Genomic DNA, 26,013 nt, shown 5'->3' on the forward strand with positions numbered 1-26,013 from the left:
AATTATCTTTTACCATAGGCTCTAAGTTGAAATATGTTGTTGATTTCCTGTACCATAAATTGTGTTAACTGCTTTCCAAGATCATCGCTTTGTGCAAGGTAAGCAGCCCCATCACATGTACTTCAGTTTCCTTCAAACTGCACAGAGTAGACCTGTAATATTCGTTTCCCTGGTTTTGGTGCAGTGCATGCTATTCACTTAACATCTCTGGTGAACTAAACCACTGCATTTACCCTAATGGAAAAAGATAAATAACAATAATGATCATATTTCATCCATTCTGCCTTTCAAGGATTGCACCTTTAATCTGATGATCTCCAATGCTTTGGAGAAGCAATGTGGAAATAAGGGCCTTAGTAGGAAGTTATAACCTGGGCTCATTAACAGATCAGAGCTATTTGCTTCTAAGAGGCTAATTCAGAGAAACAGTCTATTCAGCTGTCATTGCTACGCTTGCAGTGCTGTATAAACCCTCAACTATCAAACTTCCATCACCTGCAGGGGAAGCTGGCTGCATTCTTTGGTTAAATTAAGCCCTAAAAGTTTAAATTAAGCAAATAGGTATTATTTCAACTTTCAAATAGTCATACTTCACAAGTCTTTTATAGGGGAATCAATCATATGCCACATTGACATACAGTAAAGAAAATCTGTGTCTGGATGGTCTACTGTCTCTTTTTGAATGGAACCAACAGAAGGGGGGGGGGACTGTAAGAAAAAAAAAGAACACACTGTATCTAGAATTTCCTCTATTACTTACATGCTCCTAATAATGCTTTATACTGTTAGATCTCTCAGATATCTGTGTTATATAATTAGATTATATATAATTAGATTAGTATATGGTATATACTTAGATATCATATATATTATATTTTTATATCTGCATATGGCAAATAGCACCTCATAGGAGGTAATTTATAGTCTGTGTTGAGTATTCATGTTATTTTGAGAAAAAATTAGATCACTAGAGTCAGCTAACAGGTAAACTTCATGAAAACTTAATAGTGCTTGGCATACAGAAAGCACTTAATAAATGCCTTTTAATTGGTTCACCCATTCAACCCATTCCAAAATAATCTCTTTCTGAGTTTCTCTGTTACTCATTTGGCACTATTTATTCAATATTGGCATATGTAAATTACTCTTTCTTCTCAATTAGACTGCAAGTTCCTTGAGGACAAAGGATGGACCTTATACTTCAGAAATTCAATAAGAGGTGCTTGCTCAATAAATACTGATTAATTGGTTGGTTGACATCTTTTGGAACAGGCATCTTGTGACTATTAAATTTAATGTTGTTCAATGCCAGAGGATCTAGAAGAATGAGAAAACTTGATGGAGATGAATAATCAGGCTGACTGAATAGTGTAAACACTTTAGGCAAAACTTTGAAGCAAAATGCTGACCTGTTCTTATAAATGTCAACGATGTAAAAGGACAGGCAGAATACTTCTTCCCATTCATAAAAAAGATTTTGGAGGAGAATCACTGAAAGCCTTACACTATTGAGTCTCTCTTTATAATGGGAAAGTTGGTCTAATTTTTTTTTGTTTTTTTGTTTTTCTGTTTTTTTAGATAGGATCATAGATCACTTATGTAAACATAACCTATTGAGTGAGGTTAAAAGTTTAGAGAGAGGCAATAGGGTTTCTATTAGAGGAAGTCATGCCAGACTAATCCACTAGAATTCTTTGAAGGAATAGTTTCAGGGGAACAATGGGGAACCAATAAACATAATCTATTTAGACTTTCAAAAAGGCTTTCACAGAGTGCACCAAAAGCTATTTTTTTTAATTGAGTCACTAAGGGATAAGGACATGGAGACCATTTTACTACAGATAAGGAACTGGTTGATAGACAGGAAATAAAAGGTAGGGACAAATACTTACCCAAATACATAAAGAGGACTTGATGTTCTATTGTCTATGGAACAGTTTGTTGAGTTTCTTAATACATGCCTCCCTTTTTGTCCAGGCCACACCCTTCCTATTGGGTTTTTTAGGGCCAGCTTTTACTGTTTACAGTCTTTTTAATTAGCTGAACTTCTGAAACAGAATTTCAGGGTTTCCAACACCACCAATTTGGGGTGGAAACTTTTTTTTTTCTTTGTAAACATGGCATACAATGAAAGAGTGGCAATATCTACCTCCTTCATTAGATGTTAAGTAGACATTAGATGTTAAGGGTGATTGGAAATGAGGTTGACTCAAGAGTGATCTTTTCAGAAAGCCCCTGGAAACAAGATCTCTGTATTCAAGATCTTGAATTCTGAATTCTTTCTTACTAAAATCTCCTATTCCCACCTCTCCTACTATCCTTTGCTCCTAAATCTACTTTGTTTTCATCATTGGGATCTCTTCTTTTTTTGTTCCAGTCTATCATAGGTATTCTGGTTTTTTATCATTTTTATCAACTCATCATTCATCAGCTTTGAATCCCTTGAACATAATTGGCTATTACAACTTTGATAGCTCCAACAATGAATCATACCCTCTTCACCCCCTACTCCCACTACTATCCAGCTTCTGATGTCAAACTAACATTGCACAACTGGAAGATGCCTTTCATACTCCATAGATCGATTTCTGAACTCAATTGAAGGAATAATAATAATAACTTCAACTTTTCTCTCCTTAAACCCCCAACTTCATTATCAACTCAGTTTCAACAAATTAAAATTAGAAGATTGAGGTCAGTTTTGGTGAATTTGATCATCTTCTCTCTCCTATACTTCCATACCTTTGGGAAATTACCCATCTTTTCCTTCTCTGGATGTAGATAGTATCTTTCTTCTTAAGCAGATAATGTAGTTGATCTGAGAATAATAATATTCAGTAATTTAGTTGATCACAATTATTTTTCCAACAAATATTGTTGTCATTGTATACGACAATTTTCTTGGTTCTATTCATTTCTTTTCTTTTTTAAGTGAAGGATACTTTAATATGCTGAATTACATTTCAACAGAAAACTAGACAGTCTTTCTGATGAAATAAGAATATTCCCAAACTCACCTGCAATAGTTCATATCTTGTAGGCAAATTTTTATGCAAGTAATAACTAAAGAGCATTTGATTTGCTTTGTAGTTGGATTATAAAAGTTATGCTATATTTATACTTGTGATTTTTTTTCACTCCCCTTGCTAATCTATCAGCTTCTTTATTGCCTGCAAACTCTAACCTACAATGTACATTCATTTTCTGTTTATGCTTTAAATAAGTGCATAATGTCTTTTTCCCTGTGCTTTTTTCAATCATTTTTCTTCCAGTCTCTAACCCAACTTGTTATACCATTTATAGTAAATATACTATATGTATAGAAAACCAGTTTACTGATGTTTTGATTCTTGATTTGTTCAATTATTTTACAGGCAGCATTTATTTCTGCTTTTTGATTTGTCATCCAAAAAGTCTATCACCCATATTTAGGGGATGGACTGGGATCCAATGAAGACAATGCCTGTTCATGCTTTCCTCCTCCCATTTCTAGAGTAGAAGCCAACTGTGTAAGTCACAGTTGCATCTCTCATGTAAGAAAATGTATCTTTGTTAAGTGAACATACTATATCTGTTTTTTGTTTTGCTTTGAGTAAGCCTCTTCCTCTTCATCTGATGACTTAAAAGGTTTCTTGTTTGCCTCATTTTGGGGTCTTTTCCTCCTCTGTTGAATGATCAGGGCACATAGTATTTCTAACAAAGATCCAAGTTTCATCCTCAGTAATAAACTTCTTGAATCAGGCAGTAGGAAATCAGTTAACTTGTACCTGATATTTGCATGAGGGAAACATTACAGTCTTACTGCCCTCTCAGAAGGTATAGGCTACATCTACTGAAGACACCAACAACAACTCTTGGGACACTGACTCAGAGCCTCAGAATGGCCCACTTTGGACTTTTAGTCAGTTTAATAAATGTGAGATGATATCTCAAAGTTTTCATTTGCATTTCTCTGATCAATAATGGCTTAGAGCATTTTTTACATGATTATCTATAGTTTTGATTTCTTTTTTGAAAAACTGTATGTTTATATCCTTTAATCATTTATCAATTGGTGAATGATTTGTGTTCTTATAAATTGGGCAAAGTATTTGAGATATAAGACTTTTATCTGGGAAATTTTATATAAAAATCTTCCCCTAATTTTCTGCTTTCCATCTAACCATTGCTACTTGGTTTTATTTATACAAACCTTTTTAAATCTAACATAATCACATTATCAATTTTACACCTCACAATGCTCTTTTTCTCTTGTTGATTCATAAATTCTTCTATCCATAGGTTGGTTAGAATAATTTGTGCTTTTTCTAACTCAAAATATGGCCCATCTATTTGTTATTTAAGTTTGATATCACCAATCTGGACAAAGCAAAACAATCAAGGACTGATTTGCACAGCATTTGCCAATTTCCTAAGTGTAAATGTTTACACAGAAAATTTAATAATCAACTCCAAAGACCTATTCAGAGCTGTCTCCAATATATCCCTATTCTAAGGCAACCAATGACTTTTTCATCGCCACATCCAACAACACATTCTCAGTTTTATTTTCTTTGGCCTTTCTGTCAATATCTATCACTGCTGACCATCTTTCTCATCCTAGATACCTGTGGCCTCTACCTGTTTGATCATTCTTTTTTGGGCTCCTTCAATAGATTATCTTCCTTCTGCTGTACCATATGAAGGACAAACAACAAAAACAACAATGGATGAATGTTCATAAAGGTTCTCCTCAATTCTCTTTTCTTTTTATACTTTCTCCTTTGTAGAATTCATCTACTCAAAAATCTCTATGCAGGTGACTCCCAAATCTATAGAATCTATCTTTTCTGGATACCAATCTCACATTTTCAATTGTTTTGGGTTTTTTAAATCATCTCCACTTAGATGGGAGATCATTACCTTAAATTAAACATGTCCAAAATAGAATTCATTATGTTTCTTTTTAAATTTACTTTATCTTGTTCAGTTAATAAAAATCCACCTTCTCATGCCCTCGCCTACTTCCCTCATTGAAGAAAGTGGAAAAAAATTCTTCTAAAAACTGTTTTTTCTTCCAAAAAAAAAAGTTTCTCTTTTTGTCAAGAGTACTATCATCCTCCAAATTACCCAGCTTTACAACTTCAGAATGTCCTTGATTCTTCACTCTCTTTCATCCCACATAACTAATCAGTTGCCATTTCCTTCTATTCTATCCATACAACATCATTTGAATCCTTCCTCTGCTTTCTTCTTACTACTTCTTCTTTCTACTTACAGTCACTATCTTTATTTAGACTCTTACCGCCTGTTGCTTGTATTATTGTAATAGGCTGCAAAATGGGCACCTTTCTTCAAATTTCTCTTCTTTCCAAGATATCCTCCACATGGATACTAAGGAGAAATTCCTAAAGCACAAGTCAAACTGACCTATTGATTTAATAAATGTGACATTCAACTTCTTTGTCCCTTTCTGTATATCTTGCTACCTACAATGTCTCCTTCCTCATTTCTACCTCAAGAATCCCAGGTTTCTTCAAAGCACAACTCAAGTATATCTTATAAATAAAGCTTTTCCTGGTTACCCAGATGCTAGTGTTTTCCCCAATCCTTTCAATTATCTCAAATTTATTCTCCATATATTTTGTACTGACTTGAATACATATTGCTTCTTCTATAGAGTATCAGTTTCTTGAAGGCAGAGACTGTTCCATTCTTGTCTTTGTATGTGCAGTGTTTATTATAGTACATGTTATATAATAGATATAGATAGATAGATAGATAGATAGATAGATAGATAGATAGATAGATATACATAAATATATAATAAACACTAGCTGGTAAAATTGCCCAAATTCACAGGAAAAATCTTTTTCTTTGGCTTTTGTTTCTGGGGAAAAATAATGATCACATATTAAACCTGATGATTTCTCTAAAGTGATATTAAAGAGATATAAAATAATGTATATAGTTAGTTAAAGAGACCATCATTGTTCAGCATTTATTACACACTTACAAGGTATGTAGACAATACTTTGTGATATTAAAATAATGAAGCTCAGAGGACAATGTCTTCCTCTTCTGTCAGCCCTAGGATCTGGTAAGAATTGTGGTTATTTTGTATTTCACAGAGGAATTAGCTGAAGACTGATGACTTCTTGTACTGAATGAAGGAAAATCCTAAAATCATTTTTTTAATTTAAAAAATTGCTTTTTTCTAGTCATAATACACAGTCATCTTTTTTTTTTAAGTTTTGCTGAGGCAATTGAAGTTAAGCGACTTGCCCAGAGTCACACAACTAGGAAGTATTTGGTGTCTGTGGACAGATTTGAACTCAGGTCCTCCTGACTTCAGGGCTGGTGTTCTATCCACTGCACCACTTAGCTGCCCCATGTACATTCATTTAAAAAAAAATACATTTCCTTATAATCATGTTGGAAGAGAAAAAAAAAAGAACAAAAGGCAAAAGCCATGAAAGAAAGAAAGAAAAACCCAAAAGAATAAAAAATGAATATAAAATATATTGATTATGTTGATTTATATTCAGTATTCATAATTCTCTCTCTAGATGAAGATGGTGTTTTTCATTCAAAGTTTCTTGGGATTTTCTTGGATCACTGAACCAAAGTTTTCATAACTGATCATCACACAATCTTGCTGTTACTATGTACAATGTATCCCTGGTTCTGCTTGTTTCACTCAGCATTAATTTTTGTAAATCTTTCCAGACCTTTCTAAAATTAGCTTGTTTGTTATTTTTTGTAGAACAATAATATTACATTACTTTCAAATACTATAACATTCACCCATTCCTCAATTGATGAGCATTGACTCATTTTCCAATTCTTTGCTACCCCCAAAAGAGTTGTTACAAACATTTTTGCACATGTGGTTTCTTTTTCCTCTTTTATGATTTCCTTGGGATACAGACCCAATAGCTGGATCACAAAGTATATATAGTTGTATAGCACTTTGGGCATAGTTAAATTATTTTCCAGAATAGCTGGATCATTTCACAACTCTACCAATAATGCATTAGTGTCCCAGTTTTCCCACATCCTCTCCAGCATTTATCATTATCTTTTCCTGTCATCTTAGCCAATCTGAGAGATATAAAGTTGTACCTCAGAGTTGTTTTGATTTGCATTTCTTTAATCAATAGTGATTTAGAGCAATTTTTCATATAACCATAGATGTCTTTAATGTCTTCATCTGTTTTGTTCATATTCTTTGGCCATTTATCAACTGGGGAATGACTTGTATTCTTACAAATTTAATACAGTTCTTTATATATTTTAGAAATGAGGCCTTTAGTTCTGGTGGTAGAGCCAAGATGGCAGAGTACAGTCAGGAAGCTGCTTGATCTTGAATCACTTTGGATTCCCTTGAAAACCACATGAAACCACGTTTCTGAACATAGTCTAATGGAATGGAACCATTCTCCAGGTCAAGATAAACCAAAAAAACTTCAAGAAAGGTTTCTTATTGGGGTGAGCCCAGCTCAGAAAAACTCTAGGAAAGCTGGTGAAAAGGTCTTAATCACAGCAAATCAGCAACTAAGACCCTCAGTCCTGGCTCATCTTTGTAGAAAAGCAAATCAGTAGTGCAGCTTCCAGTCCCACATCAGAAAGCAAACTAGGAAATCAGTCTGTTTTCTGGCAGAGTAAGCAAAGATACTCCCTACAAACATAAGGGGTCCCTGTGCTCAAAGCCAAGGCTCAGAGCTACACAGCTTGGGATAGTGCCCCCTTTACTCCAGAAGCAGAGCTCCACCTTAAAAGCAAAAAAAAAAAAAAAAAAGAAGAAGAAGAAGAAGAAGAAATAACAAAAGAGAAGGAAAGAAAATGAACAAGAAAGAACAAAGAAACTTGATCACAGAAAGCTACTATGGTATCCTCAGACTAGGACAAAATGTCCACGAAGAAATCTCAAAGGGTGATATAAAAATTGGTTTCAAGCACAAAGAGGCTTCTTGGAAATGTTCAAAGAAGACTTCAAAAGGCAAATAAAAGGGGTAGAAGAAAAAATAAAAAAATAAATGAGAGATATGGAGGAGAGAGTGAACAGTTTGGAAAAGGAAGGGAAAAATTTGAAGAAAGCAATTCCTTAAACACTAGAATAAACCAAATGGAAAAGGAGATATAAAAAGTAACTAAAAAGACTAAAAACTAACTTAAAGCAACTAAAAAGAAGGAAAACATGGAAGAAAATGTGAAACACCTTGTAGAGGGCCAAGTGTACTTGAAATAAGTAATCTTACAACAAGGTGATGACTCAGTGGAATTAAGATAATGATTCTCTAGTTTACATGCATTTAGTACACTAAGACCAAGGTCCATCTGAAAATCCCCCAGAAAGCTAAACTGGTCCCAAGCAAAGGAGATAGACTGTGAAGGAGATAGGACAGCCACCAAGAGGGTTTTTATCTTTGAATTTGTCCTCCAGCCTCTGATCCTCTGTCTCCTCTGTCTGTCTCTGAATCTGTCTTCCCTCCCAGATCTCTTAACTCCTATATATGCTATTATAAGTACATCATCATAGGTATCAATCTTGTACAATAGGTGTCAACTTGTAGAACTATGCTAAGTACTAAGTACATATAAACTAGAGAATTATTATCTCAAGTCCATTGAGTGAACACTTTGTTGTAAGACTACTTGTTTCAAGTACACTTGGCCTCTACAATACCTTATTGGAAAAACAGCTGATCTGGAAAATAGATCCAGAAGAGACCATTTAAAAATTATTGTCCTACATGACTCTTTCCAATAATGAGATGATTGAAACCAGTTCCAATGATCTTGTGATCAAAAGAGCCATCTACCCCCACAGAGAGGACTATGGGAATTGAGTGTGGATCACAAAATAATATTCTCACTCTTTTTGTTATTGTATGCTTGTATTTTGTTTTCTTATGTTCTTTTTTATCTTATGCAGCAAGATAATTGTATAAATGTTTATAGATATTGGATTTAACATATATTTTAACATGTATAACATATATTGGATTGCTTGCCATCTAGGGGAGGGTGTAGGGAGGAGGGGAAATTTGGACTATGCAAGGATCAATATTGAAGAATTATCCATCTATATGTTTTGGAAAAAAAAGCTTTAGTAAAAATAGAGAGAGAAAAATTACTATCCTATCTGAAGGCCATGACCAAGAAAAGAGCCTGAATAGCATTCCACAAAAGATCATTAAGGAAAACTGCCCCAGTGTTCTAGAAATACTCATTGAAAGAATCCATTGATCACCTCTGGAAAGAGATCCCACAAGGAAAACCCCCGAGGAATATTGTTGCAAAACTCCAAAACTATGACTTCAAGGAAAAAATTCTGTTAGCTGGCCAGACAAAACAATCCATATATCAGGGAGCAACAGTCAGGTTTACCCAGGAACTGGCAGCTTCTACAGTAAAGAATCGAAGAGCCTGGAATGCCATATTCTGGAAGGGAAAGGACCTGGAGTTACAATCAAGAATTAACTACCCAGTGAGACTCAATATCATCTTTCAGGGGAACAGATGGAGCTTCAATGAAGTAAAAGACTTTTAATCATTTCCATTGAAAAAAATCAGAACTAAACCGAAAATTTAATCTACAAACACAGAGAATCATAGGAAGGTAAATAAGTGAAAAATATATATTTAAAGGTTAAACAGTTTATATCTCTTAATGGGAGAACAATACCTATAATTCTTGAGAACCATATTTATTCCTGGGACAGACAGAGGGAGGCATCACATGAAATGAGAGTGTGGTTGTGAATAGTCCTGATGTGATTACATCAAAGAAAAAGACATTAAGGGGTAGGAAAAGGTCTGTGGTAGAAAAAGAGGAAAGGGAAGGTATTATGGGACTATTAGATCATATGAAGAAGTGCAAAAGATCTATTACAATGGGGGGAAAGAAGGGAGAAGGATGAGCATTGACTGAAGCTTAATCTCATCAGTTTTGGCTTTGACAGGGAATAATTTAATCATTAATTTAGATATAAAAATTTCTTTAACCCCACAAGGAAGTAGGATGAGAAAGGAAAAGAAAAGGGAAGGACAGGATAGAAGGGAGAGCAGAAACACTAGGGGGAAAAAGGTAAAAGAAGGGGGGAAGGGTTGATAGAAAATAAGGTAGTGGGTGGAGTAGGTAGAAAAAGAACATTATTAAGAGAAGGGGGGATGGATGATAGAAAATAAGGTAGTGGATGGACTAGGTGGAAAGAACAAAAGTTTACACAAGGGAGAAAACAGGATGGAAGGAAATACAGAACTTTTAATATGAATGGGATAAACTCTTCCATAAAACAGAAGCAAATAGCAGAGTGGATTAAAAAATAGAATACTGGGGGCAGCTAGGTGGCTTATTGAATAGAGCACCATCCCTGAAGTCAGGAGGAACTGAGTTCAAATCTGGCTTCAGACACTTAACACTTTCTAGCTGTGTGACCCTAGGCAAGTCATTTAATTCCAATTGCCTCAGCAAAAAAAAAAAAAAAAAAAAAAAAAAAAAAAAAAAAAAAAAAAAAAAAAAAAAAAAAAAAAAAAAAAAAAAAAAAAAAAAAAAAAAAAAAAAAAAAAAAAAAGAAAGAAAGAAAGAAAAGAATCCTGCAATATGTTATTTACAAGAAATACATTTGACACAAAGACACATACAAAAAAGAAGGCTGGAGCAGAATTTATTATGCTTTAGCTGAAATAAAAAATGCAGGGGTAGCAATTCTGATCTCAGATAAAGCAAAAGTAAAAGCATTTCTTACTAAAAGAAATAAGGAGGAAATGTACATCTTGATAAAGGGTACTGTAAATAATGAAGAAATAATGATACTAAAAGTGTAAAATAGGCAAATTCCTAGAGAAGATTTTAAGCCAGTTACAGGAAGAAATGGACAGCAAAACTATTCTAATGGGAGACCTCAACCTTCCCCTCTCAGAATCAGACAAATCTAACCACAAAGTGAACAAGAAAGAAACTAGGGAGGTTAATAGGATCCTAGAAAATGTGGTTATGATAGATCTCTGAAGAAAATTGAATAGGGATAGAAAAGAATACGCCTTTTTCTTGGCAGTACATGGCACCTACACAAAAACTGACCTTGTATTAAGGCATAAAAATCTCATAATCAAATGCAAAAAGGCAGAAATAATAAATGCTTCCTTTTCAGACCACAATGTAATTAAAAACTCCATTCAATAAAGAGCCAGGGAAAGATAGACTAAAAACCAATGGGAAATTAAATAATCTAATTCTAAAGAATGAATGGGTCAAACAACAATTTACAGAAACAATCCATAATTTCATCCAAGAAAATAACAATAATGAGACAATATACTAAAGCCTATGGGGTGCACTCAAAATAGTTCTTAGGGGAAATTTCATCTTTCTACCAGGAGATCATTATATACCTCAACAACGATACTGTTTGAGGATACATTCTGATGGAAGTGGATCTCTTCGATAAAGAGAGCCTTAATTGATCAAAGATGGACAGAAGCAGCTACACCCAGAGAAAGAACACTGGGAAATGAATATAAACTGCTTGCATTTTTGTTTTTCTTCTTATTTATACCTTCTGAATTCAATTCTCCCTGTGCAACAAGAAAACTGTTCGGTTCTGCACACATATATTGTATCTAGGATATACTGCAACCCATTCAACATGTAAAGGACTGCTTGCCATCTGGGGGAAGGGGTGGAGGGAGGGAGGGGAAAAATCGGAACAGAAGTGAATGCAAGGGATAATGCTGTAAAAAATTACCCTGGCATGCGTTCTATCAATAAAAAGTTATTAAAAAAAAAAAAGAAAGAAATTTCATCTTTCTAAATAGCTACATAAATAAAATAGAGAAAGAGAAGATTAGGCATGCTTAACTAAAGAGCTAGAAAAAAAATTTAAAACCCTCAATTAAATACCAAATTAGAAATTTTGAAACTCAAAGGAGATATTAATAAAATAGAAACTAAGAAAACTATTGAACTAATAAATAAAACTAAGAGTTAGTATTATGAAAAAAACTAAGAAAATAGAAAAACCTTTGATTAATTTGATCAGAAAAAGGAAAGAAAAAAGCTAAATCACCAGCTTCAAAAATATAAGGAGTGAATTTACCACCAATGAAAAATAAATTAAGAAATAATTAGGAGCTATTTTTCCCAACTCTATGGTAGCAAGTCTGACAATCTAACTGAAATAAATGAATATTTACAAAAATATACATTGCTTAGGTTAACAGAAGAGAAAATAAAATACTTAAATAGTCCCATTTTATTAAAAAAAAATTGACCAAGTTGACTCTTTAAGAAAAAATCTCCAGGGGCAGATGGATTCATAACAGAATCCTATCAAACATTTAAAGAACAATTAATTCCAATACTATGTAAATGATTTGGAAAAATAGGTAAAGAAGTACTGCCAAATTCCTTCTATAACACAGATATGGCACTGATACCTAAACCAGGAAGAGCCAAAACAGAAAAGTACAGACCAATCTCCTTAATGAATATTGATTCAAAAGTTTTAAATAAAATAACAAAGAGATTAAAGCAACTTATTAGCAGGATAATACACTATGATCAAGTAGGACTTATGTCAGAATGAAGGGCTGGTTAAATATCAGTAAAATTATAACCATAATCAACCATATCAATGATAAAACCAACAGAAATCATGTGATAATCTAAATGGATGCCAAAAAAGCTCTTGACAAAATATAGCACCCATATTTATTAAAAACATTAGAAAGCATAGGGATGAAGGGACCTTTTCTTTAAAATAATAAGCAATAATAAATAATAATCTATCTAAAACCTACGGCAAGCATTATTTGTAATGGAGAGAAGCTGAATGCATTCCCAACAAGAACAGGATAAAAAAAAAAAAGATGCTCATTATCACCACTATTATTCAATATTGTTCTAGAAATGTTGGCTTATTAATAAGAAAAGAAAAAGAAATTAAATGAATTAGAATAGGCTATGAGAAAATAAAATTATCATTCTTTGCAGGTGATATGATGATATATTTAGAGAATCCTAGAAAATCATCCAAAAACCTACTGAAAACAATTCACACCTTTAGCAAAGTTGCAGGATATAAAATAAACACATACAAATCATCAATATTTCTATATATTCCTAACAAAGCCTATCAGCAAGAGATAGAATGAGAAATTTCATTTAAAATTACTGTAGGCAAAATAAAATACTTGGGGATCTACCTGCTAAGAGAAACCCAAGAACTATGTGAACACAATTACAAAACTCTTTTCACACAAATAAAATCATATCTAAACAATTGAAAAAATATCAATTATTCATGACTAGGCCAAACTAATATAATAAAAATGACAATTATGCCTAAATTGATCTACTAGTGCCATGTTAATTAAATTGCCAAAACATTATTTTATAAAACTAGAAAATATAATAACAAAGTTCATCTGGAAGAACAAAAGGTCAAGAATATAAAGATAATTAATGGAAAAACACAAAAGATAATGGCTTAGCAATACCAAACCTAAAACTATATTATAAAGTAGCAGTCATCAAAACCATTTGGTACTGGCTAAGAAATAGAGTGGTGGATCAGTGGAATGGATTAGATACACATGAGACAATAATCAAGGCCTATAGCAACTTCTGGAATAAGAACTCACTATTTGACAAAAATTACTGGGAAAATTAGAAAATAATATGTCAAAAACTCAACATAGACCTCCAACACATATCCAATACCAAAATAAGGTCAAAATGGACACATGACTTGGACATAAAGGATGATATCATAAAAAAAAATTATGAGAACAAGGGATACTATATCTAACAGATCTTTAGAAATGTGAGGAATTTATGATAAAAGTTGAACTACAGAACATTATGAAAGACAAAATGGACAACTTTGGTTACATTACATTAAAAAGTTTTTGCACAAACAAAGCCAATAGAAACAAGATCAAAAGGGAAGTACAAAGCTGGGGAAAATCTTTACAGCCAGTATTTCTGATAAAGGTCTCATTTCTAAAATATACAAAGAACTGTGTGAAATTTATAAGAATACAAGTCATTCCCCCATTGATAAATGGTCAAAGGATTTGAACAGACAATTTTCAAATGATGAAACTAAAGCCATTTATAGTTATATGAAAAAATGCTCTAAAACACAATTGATTAGAAAAGTGCAAATTAAAATAACTCTGCGATACCACCTCATGGTTCTGAGATTGGCTAAAATGACAAGAAAAGATAATGATAAATATTGGAGGGGATATGGGAAAACTGGGACACTAATGCATTGTTGGTAGAGCTGTGAGATGATTCAACCATTCTGGAGAACAATCTGAAACTATGCCCAAAAGGCTATAAAACTATGTATATCCTTTGACCCAGCAGTGCCATTACTGGATCTGTATCCCAAGGAAATCATAAAGGAAGGAAAGGGACCCATATGTGTAAAAATGTAGGAGCTTTTTTGTGCTCCTATATATTAATTAACCCAAAATTTATTAAGTAATTACTATGTGCTAAGCTCTGAGCTAAGCACTAGGGATAGAAAGGTTAAAAATAGTACCTGCCCTCAAGGACCTCACAAAAAAACTGGCAATCATGTGTATACAAGATGTATATAGGGTAAATAGATAGCAAAGAATTAGAAAAGGAGTGAATACCCATCAATTGAGGAATGCCTGAACAAGTTGTGGTACATAAAGGTATTGGAATATTACTGTTCCATTAAAAAAAAAATGAACAAGCTAATTATAGAAAGGCCTGGAAAGATTTACCTGAACTGATGCTGAGTGAAACAAGCAAAACCAGGAATACATTATACACATAAACAGCAGGAATGTGCAATGACCAACTATGAAAGATTTGGTTCTTCTCAGTGATTCAATGATCCAAAGCAAACCCCCTTGGACTTTGGACAGAAAATACTATCTGCATCCAGAAAAAGAATTAAGAAGACTGAATGTAAATCAACACATGCTATGTTTACTTCTTTTTTCTGTTTTTGTTTTTATCTCTTCCATGGTTTTTCCCTTTTGCTCTGTTTTTTCTCTCCCAATATGTTTCATAAAGCAATGTGTATTAAAAAATAAATAAACTTAATATAATTTTTTAAAAAGAGATGAGGCCTTTATCAGAGAAAAGCAACTTTTTGCTTCCCTTTTAATCTTGTTTGTGTTAATATGTGTGTGTGTGTGTGTGTGTGTGTGTGTGTGTGTGTGTGTGTGCAAAAACTGAAAATCACAAAATCTAACTGAAAAAACATACCATAGTAAGCTCTTGTTTGGAACTTTGCATCTTCCATGAAACAGACATCTTGCACTGGAAGAAATGAATAAATGATAGTTGGATGAAAAAAACATTCATTAAATGCTAATTACATGAAAAATGCTATACTAAGTACTAAGGATACAAATGGAAAAGCAAAATAGTTGATGCTCTCAACAAGCTCATTTTTTTTTTTTTGCTGGATAGTGTAAAACAGCTGGGGTTAAATGATTTACCCAGGTTCATATAACTAGTAAGTATTGTGTCTGAGACCAGATTTGAGCTCAGGTCCTCCTAACTTCATGACTGGTGTTCTAACTAAACAACAAACTCACATTTTAAATATGAGAGACAACATATATTTGAGTTTTCAGCTTCAGAATAAAGGAAAAGACCTGATGTTCCCTAGGTATGATGGCAACATTGATAGAGCTACTCCTGAAGTTATATTTCTATTGTGCATTCATCTCTAATTACACAAAATATGCCAATATTTCTCTAATTTCACTCTGTTTAGACATATAACATGTATATCACCATACTAAGTACTAAATATATGCTTAACTATAAGTACCTTGCTGACCTAGATTCAAGTACACCTTTTGGGCCTCTACAGTGGAGGAGAAATACTAAGGATATACTAACATTTATAATACATAATTCCAATAAAGTAGTTGCATTAAGTTCATTTAGTGGGATGATAGCTCAAGTTATACGCCTAAACAATATATGTGATGACTATAACAATATAAATGAAAAGAACAATAAAAGGAAACTGAACATTGAGTAAGTGCAACAACAAATCTCGGTCCCAGCACTAAGAGTATGCTATAGATATCTCTCCTCTGATTGGAGAAAAATACCTAACTTTTCAGAGCTTCAGTTTCTTCTGCAAAACAAGAAGGCTGGACTAGCTGATTTCCGAGTTTTCTTATAGATATAAGTCTATGATCTTATCATGCAAAAATGCAAGTGGCATCCCTCAGCCATTAGCTATTTCCTATTTACACTATATACATCTTGTAGACTCATGATTATTTGCCAGTTTTTTTTGTAAGGTCCTTGAGGGCAGGTACTATTTTTACCTTTCTATCCCTAGTGCTTAGCTCAGAGCTTAGCACATAGTAATTACTTAATAAATTTTGGGTTAATATGCAAAAATAAAAGGAATCAATAAGAACTATCTAGAATAAAGGGCCATCAATGTCTGAAAGGACAGAGGCACTATAAGCCAATTATAAGAGATTCTTCTAGATTCCATTAGTCTCCCTTTTTCTCTCCTTCTTTCCCTCCTCTCTCACTCCTTACCAAGCATAGAATCACTGAGAAATATAAAAGAAAATGGTTAATAAACATTTCACAAACTGCTCATGAAAAAATTAAGAGATAAAAATTACCCTAAGTATCATCAGTTTCATTCAATTCTTTAAAAATAATAGTAGGGATGGAATTATTTTTAATTGTGAAATATATTGATGAGTTCTCAATGATTCTTAAACCTCAGAAACCTTATGCTTACTCTTTGAATTATTTTAAATTATTTAAATTTAAATAGAAATGACATAGATTCAATAAGATGATTCTTCTTTTCCTGAATTGGAAAATAAGATGGCTTTATTAAGAGAAAGAAATAATCTTTCCATAAAGTCAGCTGACCATCTACAACTCAACACTCTCAGTACTTGCTTTAGAAAACCATTCAAACTATCATTTGGTGGTGGCTCAGCCCTGCAAAAAAGATGGGTGGCTGAACCTTTGTTCTTATTACAGGTATTTCTATAAAAGGGAGGGGAATCTCTTCAAGATGAGCTCAAATAGATCTTGTCCTTGGAATTCCAGCATCTGCCAAACATTCATAGAAACTGAAAATGAGGCCATCAATCTTTTTTGCATAATCCCTTGAGCACTCAATGTCTTCAGCCAGAGGGTTACAAAAGTTCTTTCAGAAATCCTTTATTAACTATCCCTCTGGAGTACAAGTCACCTCATGAAATCTCATGGACTTGATTTTAGACACTTAAAATAAGCCATAATTTGACCTTGATTGACTACCAAAATCTACTGTGCACAATACAAGGAGTTATTTAAATAATAATCTTAGAAATGTTTTTAGGAACTGAAATCCAGGAGAAATTAAAATTATTTGGGGTGGGGGAGTGGAGCTGGCATAAGAGAAGGTAAGAGGAAGAAGAATGTTTGCATCATATTTGATTACAAGTTATTTCAATAAATTGTTTTGCAGAGGGAAAATAAATAAAGTGTTTTTGATATGATTTATGATGTGGGGTTTGGCACCAATGATAGCAAGCACCAAAAGTTAGAGTTCAGTCACTCAGTCATGTGAAGATTCACAGTGGCCATTCTCTTTGGCAAAAGGTAGATTTATTTAGAGAAATAGGTTACAGACAAAATGGAGGGATGCAATAGACAATGGGAATGGTAAATATTAAATAGAGTGGGAGAGCATATGAAAGATAAATTCTTCAGTGGAACTCACATTACCCAATGGAAAGGGAGTGTCCCATGAAATTGGGCCATGCCCTTAGCTGACAAGCTAGGGACTTAGCATCCTAAAAGAGTTAGTTAGCTGTAAGGAAGAGAAGTGGGGTCGGGAAGCATAATGGAGTTAGAGGAGATAACCACATGGCATGGAGGAAAGGGCCAAGGAGAAAGACACCACAATTGTAACACTAATTGAAGTCTAAGTTCCAAAAGGATTTAGCAAAAAAACAGGAACAAGAAGATAAATTTATAGGAAAAGATAGATTTGATTGGTGGTCTATTCACTATTATCTCAGGAACTTAGTTATCACTGACTAACAGATTGTTTTACAATCAATAATGTTTGTAGGAGTATATTATAGTATTCTTAGGATCAGGTGACTTTAGAATCACAGACTGATAGATTGTTAAAACAATAGCACTTTAAGGTCAGGGGACCTCAGGATTACTGCTATATTTCTCCTAGAAGCTGCACCCCATCACCTTCACTTGAGAATTAACAGACTACTAGTGAGATATTGGTCCTGATGTAACCAAAGACTAATGTGATGGCTCTAGAAAAGCCTTGAGGGAGGGATTACTTCCATATCTGGATTTTATTCCTAATATTTAGCAAGGTGCTTGATACATAGTGTTATGCCACAGTTCTCTTTTATTGTCCTGACTCAGTTTCCCTAATTATCCTGACTCACTTTTCCTAATTGTTCTGCCTCAGTTTACAATTGTTCTGCTCAATCCTGCAAAACCACCCCTGTCTCTTAATCACAATATTTGATAAGGATAAAAGATCTTATATTTTAGAATATCAGAATATCTCTCCCTATCCAAAACTATCAGAATATCAGATACCATCTTATCAAGATGCCTTTCCCATCTCGGGGGTACCCCCTCATTATGTCATCCTCCTTTCCAATGGCTCATCCCACCCTGTCAGAGTCCCATTCTCCTCTCAGCACCCTGATTCTGCCCCTGCCTCAGTCTACCCTTTGAATCTGAGCCACGTGTATATATGTCATTGAGAACTCACATTGTTTGCTGGATTCTTGGAGTCCATAGTCTCATTCAGCCCTCGGACCAAACCATGGATCCATTTGGTCCCAGTAAATCTCTTCCTTTTAAATAAATTATTAAATACTCGCTAATCTCTATCTTGCAGCAGTTTCTCCAGCATTACAACAGTAGGTGATTAATAAGTGCTTACTGTTTGATCAATTACCCTCTACAATATAGTGAAATCAACAAAAGTATGTCTTTAGTCCTATGTCTTCCCACTTGAAATAAAATTAACAGCAGCTGCCATTTAAGATTTACAAAATGCTTTCTTTGCAACAATCTGGTAAATGAGGCAATGAAGGGATTGCTAGTCTAATTTTCAAGAAAAAGAAACCAAGGTTCAGAGAAGTGACTTGTCCAATCACAGAGGTGCTAAGCACTCAGACCCTGCATCTACGAATACCAAATCCTTTCCTTCCCTTTCCTTCCCTTCCTCCCTCTTCCTATCCATCTACCTAACTTTGTCCATTTGTCTCCCTGTCTCTCTCTTTCTCTCTCTCCCCTCCCACCCTTTTCATCAAATCCAAGGAAAGTTCATAAAACAATTCAATTCACCAAATACATATCAAGCAATTATTTCACTATGCCAGTACCCTAGAATACTAAGTAAAAAAATTTAAACAGTCCTTTCTTTCAGGGATCTTATAGTTTATTATAGTTGCATTTTTACTAGAGAAAAGTCTAAATGCAAAGCATATAATTTTATGTATCTCCAGTGACTGGCACACAGAAATCATTTAATAAATACTAGATAGATTTTAAAAGATTGATTTAAATTGATTTTTAAAAGATACAAATAATTTTCTAAAAGTTGAGTTATTCCATTAATCACCATCATAATCAAACAGCTTACATGTATTTGGCACTTCCCAATTTATAAGAATAATCTTCCCAGTCCCCAAAGTAGTCCAAAAGAAGTTGATATACATGTTATTATTCCATTTTAGGTATGAAAAAAACTCGAAGAATTAAGTAGTTTGCTTAATGTCATACATGTAGTGAGCAGCAAAGTTGAGAACTGAATTCAAGAAATATGATTCCAGTCTAATGTTTTTCTGACTTCCCCTGAATCCCTGGAAGTCAAAATAAAAGTGGGAGTAATAGGTCATTTGTTTCAATTGACTTGAAAGAAGACATTGTTTAGAATCCTCCAGTAATTTTTGTCGTCATTTACTATTGTTCTTTTGCATGCTATTTCCAAATTTCTGTTTAGTGGACAAGAGCAGGAAGCATAAGGTATGCCTTTTTCTACAAGTACCCAGATCCATTAAGTTCTTTATATTTCAATAATGGCACTGACGTGTGTATAAGAGAGCTTTTGGCACAAATTTGATCTCTCAGTGAAATTGGCCCTTGAATCCTCATCCCAGTTGAGATTATGTGACCCTTTCCCTCTTATTTTCCTAATGGTTTTTCACTACAAAGCCTAAATTGAATGAATATTTCAGCCATCCCCAAGATTTGGAATTAAATTTATCTAGTATAAATCAATAGAATGGAAATCAAAACTAAAAGCCCAGAATTATTTTTGTAGAGCTCTTTGTACAAGACAACTTTGCATTTAACCTCTGGACCAACTGGCGACTCCCTAACTCCATCACAGTCAGTGAATTCCTGTTTCCCTTACATTAATGTAATGAAGCTGTTCTAAGAGCAGACATTAATGACAAGTTCTATTAAAAAAGGCCTATACAACTTTGGTTCACTCACTATCATGAATTGTAGGATAACTAAATTAGAAAATTATAAATTGACTTTAAGTGTTCAATTTCCAGTTGAAAGAGAATTCAGAATTTTCTTCCTGTCTCAACTTGCCTTCATTATTTTCAAACATAGGTTAGTGTATTACTTCATATTTTAATTATTTTAAAATTCATATACTAACATATGACATTCATCATTCAAAAGATAGGGGGTGTTGTTAGTAGGACTCACCCTAAGCAAACTGGGAGGTTATCAAGCTTGAATTATACTGGAGTTCACTTTTTACCCTTCATGTATCTCTCATAGCTGATTCATGGCATATTCCATACCAAAAGTCCACAGGATATCCAACAGCTATCCAGTCCTACCCCCTTGTGGCAGCATCCCAGAATAGTGACCAATGACCCTATAGTATACCAATAATTGCTAGCTTTTCCCCAAAACATGAATTAAGCCTATCCCTCCTTCTTTCCTTCTAAATTAATATTTCCTAAAAGGGTATAGAGTAATTCCAGTACCTCATTGGTACCTCTATCCTGGGCATACTTTAAATATATTTTTAAAAATACTCCACCTACATAAAGCAGTGGATAGAGCTCTGGGTCTAATTTGAGGAAGATTTGGATTCAAATCCAGTCTCAGACACTTGCTAGTTTTGTGACTCCCAGCAAGTCACTTAACTCTGTTTGCCTCAGTTTCCTTGCTTGTAAAAGTGACGGGAAAGAGAAATGACAAATCATTCCAGTATCTCTGACAAGAGAACTCCCAATGGGTTCATGAGGAGTTGGACAGGATTGAACAACAACATAAAGCTGAGGGTCCCCTCCAATTTGGTAAACTTCTGAAGAGTACAAATAATAACTTTCAACCATTTATACAGTGCTTTAAAGTTTTCAATACTTTGCAAATACCATCTCATTTAATCTTCACAAAAACCTTGGGATTCAGGACTCTATTATTATTTCCAGTTTACATGTGAAGAAACTAAAGTAAACAGAGGCTAAGTGATTTGTGTAGAATAATACAACTAATAAATGCCTGACTGGATCTGAACTCAAATCTTCCTGATTGCAGTCTATTCACTGAGCCACCCAGCTGGCATTAATAATCATTATGCCTTTCAGTCCATGATATTCTGCTCTGATACCCAGAAGAGTTTCTGTGAGGTTCACATCCACATCATATCCACAAGGATAAGTTCCACTGTATCCTTATTATATAACTGTGCTATGTTAAGGCAAAGCAAATCTTTTGTTAAGTGTTCAATGACTTTCAAGTACCTCATTTTGGCCGAAGTTAGATCTGAACTAAGAAAGTATTGTCATTAGAATCTTCTCCAATGGATCTTATTGCTTCCTTTAATGGAAAATTGCTTATCTTGGGTCTGTTTCCTTTATATACAACCCTTAATGAGACATATTTGCATAAAGAGATTCTTGGAGAAAAAGTTCATCACCAAAGAAATGAATCAGCAAATGATGAGATTTCAGGCACTATATAACAAGAGAGTAGGAGAAATAGGAATTTCCAAAAGTCTCTATTCTGTTTTACACTATTGATTAATTTTTAATCCTTAAGCTTTAAGAGTTTAGAACTTTTCTAAGAGTTTGGGGAACCCTGTATTTGAGTTACCATAATGTCATTAGATGAGGTGCCACTTATTTCACTATCTCTGAAGATTCCCCCTCTTTCAAGGACCTTTTTACTTAATGCATTTCCATAATGATTTCTTATAGCTCTCAAAAATAGTTGGATTGAGATCTGACTGATTTTATGTCAGATCTTTTGCTGTCAATCAATTTTGTGCCAATCAAAATGATCCATTACAAATTTACAATAATTAGAGGCATTATTATATTTACTTCATAGAATTATGGTATCATCACTTTATAGCTAAAAGGGGGCTTAGAGGCCATCAAATCCAGTTTTACAGATGAGGCAACTGAAGCTCAGAGATATTGTGTGACTTGTCTGGGGTCAGAACACTAAGAAGTGTCTGAGGCAAGATTTTAACTCAGGTCTTCTCTAAGGCAGTGTAAATACACAGAGTTCTAGACCTGGAGTCAAAAAGACTCATATTTCATAAGCTCAAATCTGGCCCCAGACATGTACTAGCTGTGTGAATTTGAGCAGTTCACTCAATCCTGTTTGTCTCCATCTCCTCATCTGTAAAATGGGTTGGAGATGAAAATGTCAAACTAATCCAGCATCTATGCCAAGAAAACCCCAGATGGGATCACAAAGAGTCAGATACAATTGAAATAACTGAAGAACAACAACAACAAAAAATCCTTCATTCTACTTGAGATCCTAAATACTCAGACTAGTATTGCTTTGCATAATTGTAATAAATAGTAATTCTTATTATTTTTATTAATTGCTTTATTTTTTTGTTTACACATGTACATTAACTTTTTAAATACACATTTTTTATGAATCATGTTAGGAAAGAAGAATCAGAATAAAAGGGAAAAACTACGAGAGGAAAAAAAAACAGGAAAAAAGTGAACATAACATGTGTTGATTTACATTCAATCTCCATAGTTATCTTTTTGGATATTATGGTGTTTTCCATCCAAAGTTTATTGGGATTGTCTTAGATCACTGAACCACTGGGAAGAATCAAATCTTTCATAGTTGATCATCACACAATCTAGCTATTATTGTGTATAATATATTCCTGGTCCTGCTTTTTTCACATTTCCTGTCACTACTTTTTTAGTTTATGTAAATCTTTCCAGGTCTCTCTAAAATCAGCTTATATGTCATTTTATAGAGCAATAATATTTGGTTATTTTCATATAACATAACTTATTCAGCCATTCCCCAATTGAAAGGCATATACTTATTTTCCAATTCTTTGCTATCACAAAAAAAGCTGCCACAAACATCTTTGCACATGTGGTCATTCTCCTTCCATTATGATTTCCTTGACATAAAGCCTCAGTAGAGACATTGCTGGATCAAAGAGTATGCACAGTTTGATAGCCCTTTGGACATATTTCCAAATTGTTCTCCAGAATGGTTGGATTAGTTCACAACTCCACAATTACAAGAATGTATTAGTGTCACAGTTTTCCTACATCCCCTCCAACATTTATCATTATCTTTTCCTTGCATCTTAGCCAATCTGAGAGGTGTGAGGTGGAATTTATTAAATTCACATTGTGATTAATGCCAGCAATAGCCAGAGATGACTTACTAGGATAAAATCTTGAAAGAGCAAAGAGAAATTTAATATTATTATCAAATTAGTATCATAAAAAAACAAAAAGTAGTTGTTTTTGAAGTATATAGATGAAACCTCGCTGAACCCATTTAATAAGAAAATATTCTTTCTGTTCTTTGAAAAAAATTAACATAACTGAAATGTACTTGACTGTTTCTGACTAATGTTGACTTTAGCTAGAACACATTAGCCGTAAAAAATGAGATATGCCACTTCTTCCAGGGACAGTTTTTCATTGTTCAAAGCATCATTGTTCTAAAGAATCCTTACCTAAATTTAATTTTTAAAAAATTATCATGTAGATGAGAATTCTCTTGGCAAGGAGAGAGTCACAATTAAAACTAGCAATCTGAGATTAAAAATCTAATATCTCTTTACTTTGGAATCTAAGATTCTCCTCAATTCCATTAGAATAACAATACTTATTGCATAGATGGAATACCTCTCCTTATAGGAGGATAAGAATAGATATATTTCTGGGATTTGGAGGCAGGGGAAGGGAAGGAGGTATTGCTCATCTCCTGAGGCAAGAAGAAATTATACAGCTACTGAGTAAGGACTAAAAGGCAAAGAAGAAATGAATCTTTGTACACATTGAACAACAATGTGCCTGACCACAGCAACTAGGGCTATGACTTCTGCCTCCTTCTGAGACACTACAAAGGAGAAAGCTAAAGAGTAGCAACACATAAGAGTTTTGTTACATTTTGTTTTAATTCAAGAATGTTTGTTTTACTGTAGAATGGAGAAATTGAGACAAAATATATCTGGAGAGGAACGTGAAGCAACAAAGCGGTCCTTATTCCTGCCTTCATTTAAGTGTGACTAGCTCCTATTTCTAAAGATGTTCATTAATTATGTCAGCAATTGCATCTGATTAATTTTATCTCATTTAAAAAACCTGTGGTTGACCCTAATTTTTGTATTTCTTTTGTTTGCCAGTTGAGGGCGCAAGTCAACTCTGGGAACCACAAAGTGGAAAAGAACCTTTCTTAGCTTAAGGCTGGAATGTCAGATATCTCTAATTGGGAGCATAATCAGGAGGCATTCATTTGTTTCATAACTAGCTTTCCAAGGATAAAATTATTACAAATTTGGGCCTTTAAAAATCTATCTCTTCCAAAATCCAATCCTAATATGGAAACCTCAGGGATTATCTAGGGGGAAAAAACACATACACACACATACATAGAGGTATGTGTTAACTCAAGAGTTTGGCAGTTATGAAAATGCTGTCCTGAAATTAAGGAGATTTGGATTCTGTCTCAGCCACACACCATTAACTAAATGCATGACTTTGGGAGAGTTAATTATCTTTCCTGGGAGGGTCTTAAACTTACCATCAGTAAAATAAGATTAGACTAAATTGTTTCTTAAATATTTTCTAATTCTAAAATTATGGGATGCTCAGGTATTTCCCTGCCCAACTTTTCCCATCCCCCTCAAATATTTCCCATTAAGTTTAAGAGGTCTTGGAAATGCCAAAATAAAACTTGGCTGCCAACTCTGATTTCAATGATCAGTGTCTTTAAATAAATTACACATTATTTGAATGAACGTATATATATTCAATCTGTTCATATCTGTACACATTTTCTTGCTCCATTGATTTGATTTTTAAAGAACCCTGACTAATTCACTTTAGCATGAAGTTAATCCTAGACTATAGGGCTAAGTATAAAACAAGTGACATCCTCAAATGGGTGACAAAAATGAGCCGACTAGGGATCATTAAATACTCATTAACTACATGTTGTCACATTAACTACAGGGTGTAGCACCAATTTTCTCTTCTTTGTCATGAACCGACACTATCCCCCTTTTATGGAGCAAACCACTGGTGTGATATGATGCCCAATGTCTGTTCTTTGGCTCTGTTCTTTATTTGGGATTAATTATTTCTCATGTTTATTTCTATGAAAACAGTTACAGAAGTTCACCCTGAGAAAAGAAGTAGGAGATGATATTGGCATCATGGAGTCCTGAAATAGTTAATTTTCAGGAAAATCATTTTTTCCATTCTACTGGCAATGTGTAGCTATTTTCAGCCATGGGTGATAATTGAATGCTTTTGTTTCTTTCCACTATTTTAGGATTTCAAACTTGCCCACATACTCTAGATTGCTAGGGTTTTCTATTTTAACTTCTTACTCATCCTAAGACTCAGTTTCTCCAAAGTACATTAGCAATTTTTACATGGATATTGCCAGGGATGGGGAAGTCTATAGGACACAAAGAATTTACAGTCTTTTTTATAATGTGTTTCACAGGAATTACACTACAG

General features: G+C 33.9%; 1 pseudogene; it reads right to left on the reverse strand.

Annotated features, from left to right (window-relative positions):
* Positions 1-3,063: 3,063 nt before the first annotated feature.
* Positions 3,064-3,791, reverse strand: LOC127557088 (ribonuclease H1-like; annotated as a pseudogene).
* Positions 3,792-26,013: the final 22,222 nt, after the last annotated feature.

The sequence above is a fragment of the Antechinus flavipes genome, chromosome 3, assembly GCF_016432865.1.
Source record: "Antechinus flavipes isolate AdamAnt ecotype Samford, QLD, Australia chromosome 3, AdamAnt_v2, whole genome shotgun sequence".
Classification (NCBI taxonomy): Eukaryota; Metazoa; Chordata; class Mammalia; order Dasyuromorphia; family Dasyuridae; genus Antechinus; species Antechinus flavipes.